General features: G+C 40.7%; 1 long non-coding RNA gene across 2 annotated transcripts; it reads right to left on the reverse strand.

The window, feature by feature from the left end:
- Positions 1 to 509: 509 nt before the first annotated feature.
- LOC110678564 lies at positions 510 to 1,443 on the reverse strand. Of its 2 annotated transcripts, XR_002501745.1 has the most exons (3): positions 1,074 to 1,443; positions 748 to 1,011; positions 510 to 685 (listed from the first exon to the last, which is right to left on the reverse strand). It is a non-coding gene; the product is annotated as an uncharacterized LOC110678564 (long non-coding RNA). The 2 variants fall into 2 exon arrangements; XR_002501743.1 differs by having other exon boundaries at positions 748 to 1,443.
- Positions 1,444 to 9,401: the final 7,958 nt, after the last annotated feature.

A 9,401-nucleotide genomic window follows, 5' to 3' on the forward strand; every position in this document is an offset into this window, starting at 1 on the left:
TAATTCTGACTCTGTATTGAAATGCACAAGTATTAAACTTGGCAACCTCCAAATGACTCACATTTTATCCACACGATTGTTTAAAAAGTTATTTACACAACAAAACTAATTTACAATACTATTTTCATTACAATATTAACAATTATTTACAGTTTTGAAACAAATGGAGCAAAGTTACGCTATAATACGGTTCAACGAGTATGTGAAATGTTTCACCGGTTTGTCGGAGTTACACGGTCGTTTGCGAATACCCTTTAATGGGTAAAAATTTACCCATTTCCGCTAGAAGTGCCTCTCCACATTTAAAGAGTAAACACGGTTTACTCTTCAACGGGTAAAAGCGGTTTCTGTCAATGAATGGGTATTTTTTTACCCTTTTTGTAAATCTAGCTCACGGCACAAAAAGGGTAAAAATTTACCCTTTTTGTCATTTAAAAAAGGGTAAAAATTTACCATTTTTGCGATTAATAGATATAACTAATTATAACCTCAAATCATAACTCATGAAATAAATAAATATAGAAATCGAAATAATAGTTTTTATTAACACAATTAATTGTATTAATACAATACGCTTGATAAATGTATTAATATATAAAGATATTTTGTTTCTGCACCAACAGCTACTTCCTTTCGACCAGCGACATGTCAGCTACAGGCAAGGTGGCAGGAACAACGAGACAACCTGAAAATTATGCGTGTTTCAAGATTTTTATCTGTTAATCTGTATAATCTGTATTTTTTTACCCGCTTTGCAAACCGCGCTCGCAGCCGAAAAAGGGTAAAAATTTACCCATTTTGTGGATGATGATAATAAATAATTATAACCTCAACTGAAATCGGAATCTTTGAAATGAAACGATCGAAAACAATCGTTTGTACTATAGTATTTGACATACTTATCCAATTTAATACTTAATTTATTTCGTTTTCCCTCATGCTATTGCTCCTCTATGCCAATACTTGCTGGAACCAGATATCGACTGCAGCCTACAGAAACAATAGACAAATCTGTAATATAATAATGCTTTGCGATCAATACAAATTCAAGTCGACAATGCTGTAAAACTTACCGCTTTTTTGAATGCCGTATAAACAAATATACTAAAAGTTAAACCAGAACAATTTAAACAAAATACTTTTACAACGAATAACACCAGCTTCATGCTATGAATTGATGACCAACTATTTTTTTCACCCATAAATGGGTAAAAAAACACGCATTTTTAATCTGCATGGGCTTCACAATAATGGGTGTTTATTTACCCGTTTTGGAATCCTGAATTTACCCTTTTTATGACAGATATCTATGCTATTTGAAAATGAGTATTTTTTTACTCTTTAAAGGGTAATCACAAACCACCGTGTGTACGGTCGTTCTAAGCCATTTTACGAAGCCTGTAGGCGAATTCCGGCGCGTATTTTCTTCGAAGAAAAGAAAATTTTCTTGCTGGTGGATTATGGAAGAAAATTTCTTCTCTTCGAAGAAAATGTGCGCCGGAATTCACCTGCTGGTCAAATGACAGGAGACCTGGGATTTTTCAATCATCGTCGTCAGTTTTCGCGATGATGATAGTTGATGACTGTGCGCATCTCTAGCGTAGCTTTTCATCCAGGCGAAAACTTAAATGGAGTAAAATTATTAAAATATTTCTGATCACAAAAGTGCTTTTTTATGTGCAATATGGGTAACAATGTAACCGATGGTTTCAAAGTTTCGCTTGTGACTTTGTCACAAAGCATTAATAAGATCGCCTCCTTGAATACAACCCTGGACATAACTCACAGAGCATAAAAGTCGCTCTTTCTCCCGAACATAACCCTTTCCCAACGGTACCACTCACCCTGCTCACGTTTGTTGACAGCGGTTTGAGCCACGGCAAAATAACCCTAGCCGAGAGCAGACATAGGTAGGGCAAGGGGCTATTATACACGCAAAGAGAATAAATATACAAATACGAAATAATCGGCATAGATCGTATTTCTTATGGAAATTAGAGACGGTTTGAGTGAGCTTGGCTTTCTAGCATCGCAAGTTCTATTCTGTCCCGACCACAGCCGCGAGCAGTTAGTGCGCGCCGTGTGTAAAGTATTAAAATCAAAAAGTATGTGATATGAGCGAGTAGTGATATTTTTTACATTTTGCTATGTTTTTCCAATTGTAGGTGAAAAGTCATCTCAAAATCAATTTTCCTAAAAGTAGTGTTAGTAGTGTATTAAAAGTTGTAAATTAAAAGTGGTTAGTATTGTAAAAAGTTGTCATAAGATAAAATGCCTAAAATCTATTGTTATATCACTAGGGTAAAGTGCGTTAAAACCATCCTGTACTACACCATACTACTAAGGACAACCAAATTATAAGAAAAAGGTAATTGAGATAGTTTGTAAAGAATAAATCCTACTTGCGGTTAAATGTGCGGTTTAGTGAATTGTAATACTAATAATGGTGGATAGGTCCACAAAGGGCCTTTTTCTTTCACGTATCCATTCAGCTTTTGTCCGGGTGACAACGCTATTGAACGCCCAGACAAAGGACCGGGACAGGATAAAAGGATATTGTCCAACATCCTTAAGGACAGCAACCCGCCATTTTGTTTGGATCCTGGTGGCGTGGAAGGCATAGTGACCTGAACTGGATCGTTTTCCCAGATCGAACCAAGCTTTCAACCCGAGCTTTCAAGCCAGTCATCGTGAGTTACGATTATCGTCTTTCGTTGGGGAACCTGGCCCGCCGGTTTTCTACAACCACGACCGCCGCCGCCGGAAGTCATTCCGAGTAATTACGTTGCCCTCACGTACAAGACCTCATCCGCCACGAAGAAGTCCAGCCAACACTCCGGTTCCGTCATCGTTCTCACCGGATGTAAGGCAGCGACCGAGTCAAAAGCCCATTAAGAAAAACCGCAAGTAGTAGAAATATGTGACGTCACATTAGTGTTTAAGACCAAACAACACCCACACCTACACAAATCAATGTATGCTAGCCTTAATACAATGTTGCGCATGTTAAACGAAATATTTGGATTCATTTCGAAGTGTTGAAAGTTTCACTACTCGTATTTGAAGTTTTTCCCGTTAATTCCGGACTCAAAAAGGAGTCATCATGCCTCTCTCTCTGCGTGGTTAGTTCCGAACAGAAGTTGTTGTGTGGCTTTTGAGCATTGAAATCCATAAGGTTCTATTTGCGAATATTATCGACCCTAGTTATGCTTATGGGTATGCTCTAATGAATTGAGTTCCTGCTGGAAGTGAGTGTTTGACAGGTGGAGAGTTGTTGTGCCGTTTCCTTATTCCGACCCTGTGATTACCCTAATCCCACTGAGCATAGTCCAAGGGGGTTACAAATTGGCGCCCAGCATAAACAAATTAAATCGATATCGGTTACAACATTTTTCCGCACCCGTGAGAGGGAGGAGAAAACAGTAAATCTGTTTTAGAAACAAATTTGCGTTCTTCAAACAGCAAGTTAAGGTGCAATATGCGCTTGTAGTCCATTAGGTTATCAAATTTATTTAATAGACCACTGGTCTGAATTTCTCGTAGGATAACAAATTCGCGTTTAACGACCCCTTGGTCGTGTAAACAAAATTCATTGATTAGTTTTGGTGGTACATCTGCATGCTGTAGGAGGTGATAAATACTACATGATAATTTCAGCTGTTCTGTGTAGTTTTGTAGTGATTGCAACATTTCAGCGGTATCAAGTGAGCCCTAGAACCACAAAGGCCGTTTTTAAAACCGTCCTGGAGTCTGTTTAATCAAAAACAAGACTGAGAAGGGTGAGTACTGCTGGATAGAAGAGTGAGTCTGTACAGGGCACAGACGTTGATCTGGCAGTGGTTCGAGCACTTGATACCACCGAAAAGCTACAACCATTCAAAACACTTCAAAGGATGGAGTCGGAGATGCAATTAAAATACCAAAATCTTTTGGTACACCATTTAGAAAAGGAGGAGGTAGAGTTCGAACTGCACATACGGACAGTGCAATATGAGAAAAATGAAAGTTTAGCAGTGCTTAGGAGACGTCTGCGTGACACTCTTAAGAGGGAGAAGGCTGAACCAATCGAAAAGGATTTTTCCAAATGTGAAGGGCGTACTGTAGATGGGGAGATTAAGTTGATTGATAAAGCAATCAAAGAGATCAGTGATATTTTGATGAATAAGAAAAGTTTTGATGGAGTAAAGGATTCTTTGAAAACACGTTTAGTGCATTATTTCGCACGGTGTTCGACAATCCAATCATCAGCGGAGAAAGATAATGATTTAGAAGATTTCGATAAACTTATCAGTACTATCCGTCAGTTGTACAACACGTACTTCACCATCTTCACCCCTATTGATTCGATTCGAAAGGAGGTGATGATGCAGATATCCAATTCATTAACTCAACTGCAAATATCTAAGGCTGGGACTTCAAAGGTTCCAAGTGTGTCCAGGGAAACCCAGACCGAAGATACCGACATAGATCAGCAGAGCCAAGCAGAAAATAACGATAACTCCAGAAAGGGGTCCTCGAGACGACAACTCCTCTCAGGTTTGCAGCAGGTTGACACATTGTCACCTGTAGCCTCGGGCAGTGGTTTCCAACCTCTGAAATCAGGGAATCGGAAGCAAACAGAACCAGAGAGGATGATAAGACGTTTTCAGTTGTCCGGTACACGCGAAGATTTTGAAACTGATACAGATTCATCTGGTTCCGTTTCGCCACCAAGAAGGTCGAAGTCCAGGCCACAAAGGTCAGTTGCAAGGCGTAGTAGACCAGTCTCAGAGTGGAATTTGCGTTATGATGGTAGAGATGGGGGTCGAGATTTAATGAAATTTATTCGGGAAGTTGAATTTTATGCCAAATCTGAAAATGTTTCGGACAAGGAACTATTCCGATCAGCGATACATCTTTTCGCTGGCTTGGCAAAACTGTGGTTCATGTCAGGAGTGGAGAATGATGAATTCACTACCTGGAAAGAACTGGTGGCAGAAATGAAAAAAGAGTTTTTGAGCCCTGACCACGACCACGTTAGCGAGGTCAGAGCGATAGATAGAAAACAGAGGTCGAAGGAAAAATTCCAAGACTTTTTCTTCGACATTCAGAAAATTTTCAATTCTTTGACCAAACCCATCTCCGAAAAGAAAAAGTTCGAGATAGTGTTCCGAAATCTTAGGGCCGATTATAAAGGGCACGTGGTGGCTGCTCAGGTGGATAATCTGGCAGATTTGAAAACCTTTGGCCGAAAATTGGATGCTACTTTTTGGTATAAATATGAAACCCGTAGCCAAGAAGAGCAGGTGACCAAAAACCGGCCACAGGTGAACGAATTGAAGTCGAATCCAAAGCAAAAATCCTATAATGACAAAAGTCGCCAAGCATCGAAAGAGTCGCCGAAACCTGTAGAAAAAGTTCCAAAAAAGACACAAAATGTAGATCAGGCTAACGAGAAAGAGAAGAATGAAAATAGTCAACCTGACGTATTGAAATTGTTGATAGAGAAACATGTTCCTATTCCTCCAGGAGTATGCTTCAACTGTCGACTACAAGGTCACCATCAAAGCAATTGTGACCGTCCCAAGCATAAATTTTGTTTCAAATGTGGTTTTCTCAATGTGGACACGAAATCATGCCCGTGGTGTTTAAAAAACGCCTAAATACCCGTCTGGAGGGGCAGACGGATGTAAAGGGTATAGCGAAATCCCCAGAAGTGTCCGATATACACCCATTGTCGCTAGGATTGAGAAAAGTAGAGGGAGACGAATATTTGTATTCATCAACAATGGAAATCAACGAACATTTTTTGAAAATGACAAACGACGATAGGCCGTTTGTTAAGGTGGATATTTTAGGAATTCCAAGGGTAGGTTTGCTTGACAGTGGGGCAAATCGTACTGTGTTGGGTTCTGGAGCAAACTCTCTAATTAAAGCCTGTAAATTAACCTTACAACCGGTTCAAATTGACATAGCGACGGCTAGTGGCCAAAAGCTAGATGTCGCCGGTAGTGTAGAATTGCCAATTACGTTTAGTGGTATAACAAAAATCGTGTCAGCTTTGGTCATTCCGTCCATCAAGCGACCATTGATCTTGGGATCAGATTTTTGGCAATCCTTCGGGATTGTGCCAACAATTAAGCCCCTAGAAGATCAAGAAGAAATCGCAGAATTGCCGGAGATAGAAACAATACTAAACGAACAACAATTGGCTAGACTGGAAGAAGTCAAGCAATTGTTCAAGCCAGCGGTGGATGGTCAATTGGAGACCACCTCCATGATTAACCACCGAATAGAATTGTCGGACGAAACTAAAAAGCTTCCTCCGGTTCGGATCAACCCGTTTCCAACCTCTCCGGCCAGGCAGGATAAGATTAATCTAGAGCTAGATTCAATGTTGAAGAGTGGTATCATAGAAAGGTCATATAGTGACTGGGCACTACGGCTAGTTCCAGTCGATAAGCCAGATGGCTCAGTTCGGCTTTGTCTGGATGCCCGTAAGCTCAATGAGAGGACTGTCCGGGACTCTTACCCTCTTCCCCACGCTGATAGAATTCTGAGCCGACTAGGACCCTGTCGGTACATATCGACGATAGACCTATCGAAAGCGTTTTTGCAGGTTCCACTGCACCCACGTTCTCGGAAGTACACAGCGTTCTCAGTGTTGGGGAGGGGGCTGTTCCAGTTCACTCGCATGCCATTTGGCTTGGTAAACAGTCCCGCAACCTTGTCGCGGCTGATGGACCGAGTCTTGGGTGGGAGTGAACTGGAACCAAACGTGTTTGTTTATCTTGATGATATCATCGTGATAAGCAACACGTTTGAGGAGCACCTGGACAGGCTCAGAGACTTGGCAGCCAGACTAAAAGCTGCTAACCTATCTATAAATTTGCAAAAGTCAAAGTTCTGCGTATCAGAGGTCGCATACTTGGGATACATCCTCGGTCAGAATGGGATCCGTCCCAACCCGGACCGAATTGAGGCCATTGTTAATTTTGAACGGCCAAAGTCCCTACGGGCGGTACGCAGATTCATTGGAATGTGCAATTATTATAGACGGTTTATAGCTTCATTTAGCGAGACCGTACGACCATTAACAGATCTGCTCAAAGATCACCCCAAAAATGTTAAATGGAATGACACTGCCGAAGCTTCCTTTGTAAAGATCAAAGAATTGCTTATCAGTGCTCCCATTCTCACAAACCCCGACTTTTCGAAACCATTTAGCATTCACTGTGACGCCAGTGACACTGCGATTGCTGGCGTTTTAACGCAAAACTATGAGGGTATGGACAAACCGATAGCATACTTCTCACAAAAGCTTATGGCGTTTTCGGTTTTAAACCTGGGTCAGGTTCGACCCTGACTCTCAATAAACGAACAAAAACAGATCCGGGGTCGAGTCACTATGATAGTATTGGTGCAATCAATCTGTGTTGTCATCTGTTGTTTGTTTTGATTTCGTTAGCCTTCTTGCTCGCTGTCTGGTCTCCATCGTTTAATTTTGTTGTCAGTCGATTGTTACTGGCTGTGATTGTTTTTAATCGTGTTTTTAATCATGTCGCAAACCGAAATCAATCTGGCCGATTACCAGGTAGTACTGGATGATAACGGTACCGTTAAGCATTCAGGAGGGATTATTTCACTCCAAAATACTACAGGTAAAATTGTTATAATCTGTTGTTTACACCCAGTAATAACGGCTCTCATGAAACCATGCTGGCTATTTTTATTTGCAGACGGATCGGTGATCGGTGTAAGCTACACTGAAGTAGCCGATTATTTTGGATTACAACTATCGTGTAATCCAGAACCAACGAACGACTCTTCTCAGCTGTCCACACCGAAAATGGTACTAAATTGGACAGACGAACAAACCAACTTCATGCTGGCTACATATCGTACCAGCATGCATAAGGTGGGGCCATTAAAGCAGTTTAAAAATAAAAAACAGCTTTGGGCCAAAATTAGCGATGAGCTGTTGCAAAAACTGGGTGTCGAGTTTTCTCCAGCACAGGTAGAAAACCGCTTCAAAAACGTTTTGAAGCGGACGAAATCTGTGAAGAAGAATAACAAGACATCCGGTAGCACGCTAATGCGAACAGCTTTTGATGCTGAGATGGCTCTAATCACAGCCATGGATGATTCCATTGAGCCGGAGTTGTTGATGACGCCTAGAACAATCAAGCGAAAAGCTCCTATGCTTCCCACCGCGTCACCATCTGACACTGTGCCGAACAAGCGCCGGCTGATTCTTCCAGCAGATACCGAAGATGAACCACAGCCGTCGACTTCGGCTGCTCACACAAACTTCGAGCCAAATACGGGAGAAGAACATCCGGAAACACATTCAGAATCCTTGATTGATGGTCCGGATTCATCTCCTCTACCCCCGCAAAGACCAAGGACGACCAGGGATATTCAGGCACGATTCCTGGATGTCTACATGGAGGAATGTGAGAACCGTCAAATTCGTGCGGCAGAAAAGAAACAACGGCATTTGGAGAAAATGGAAAAATTTGAGAAGTTCTGTAGTATCATGGAGAAAATTGCTGATAAAATGGGCTCCCAATGATACGATTATCAAACATTTGTGAATCATTTTGCGTTAATAAAACTTGATTGAATTTTAACACCCTAAATTGTTCTATGTCGGAAGCACATTATATGTTCCTTCAATTTTTGTTCCACTGTCTAACCTAATTCAAGTTCACTCTGTCCGATCATTTCATCACACCTATTTCTTTGTTTGTTCAAATACTGAAGATCACTGAAATTCTCAGTCTACCGAAGAGTTTATAGATGTCCTAAGGGTCTTCGGTATACATTCGGAGACTTCGGTAGGCCCTCAGAATTTGATAGATCCACAAAGACTTCGGTAGACCCTTAGAAGCTTCAGTAGATTCTCAAGAACTCTCAATACTCATCGGTCAGGACTTTTGACAGATTCGCTAGAACTTCAGTGAAACCTCAACAATGTTTACAGACCTTCTGCGATTACTGTAAATGTTTAAGCACAGGCCTTTAGGGACTACGGGACACCCTCATAAATTTTGGTAAATTAATTTGGTAAAAAAGCGCTCAAAAATAAAAAAAATACCAATATAATTTTGGTAAAATTACTGAAAAACATACGTAATACTCGAATCTATTCAACGTACGACAAAGAAACACTGAAATCTAATGTTTGGTAGTTGGTTAACGGCTTACTCGTGGCACTCACATCGTTCACGACCCCTTCAGTTAACACTCAAGGCCTTTGAAAGTGCCTCATGATTTTCGGTAAACTTTCATGGACTTTGATAATCACTTAAGGACTCAGATTGATTTTCAAAAACTATCATGCAAAAATAAATCAAAGATCCTTTATATACTTTGATAGATGTTCAAGAATTTTGATTCAGCAGACTCTTAAGAGCTTT

The sequence above is a fragment of the Aedes aegypti genome, chromosome 1 (genome assembly GCF_002204515.2).
Source record: "Aedes aegypti strain LVP_AGWG chromosome 1, AaegL5.0 Primary Assembly, whole genome shotgun sequence".
In the NCBI taxonomy this organism is placed as follows: Eukaryota; Metazoa; Arthropoda; class Insecta; order Diptera; family Culicidae; genus Aedes; species Aedes aegypti.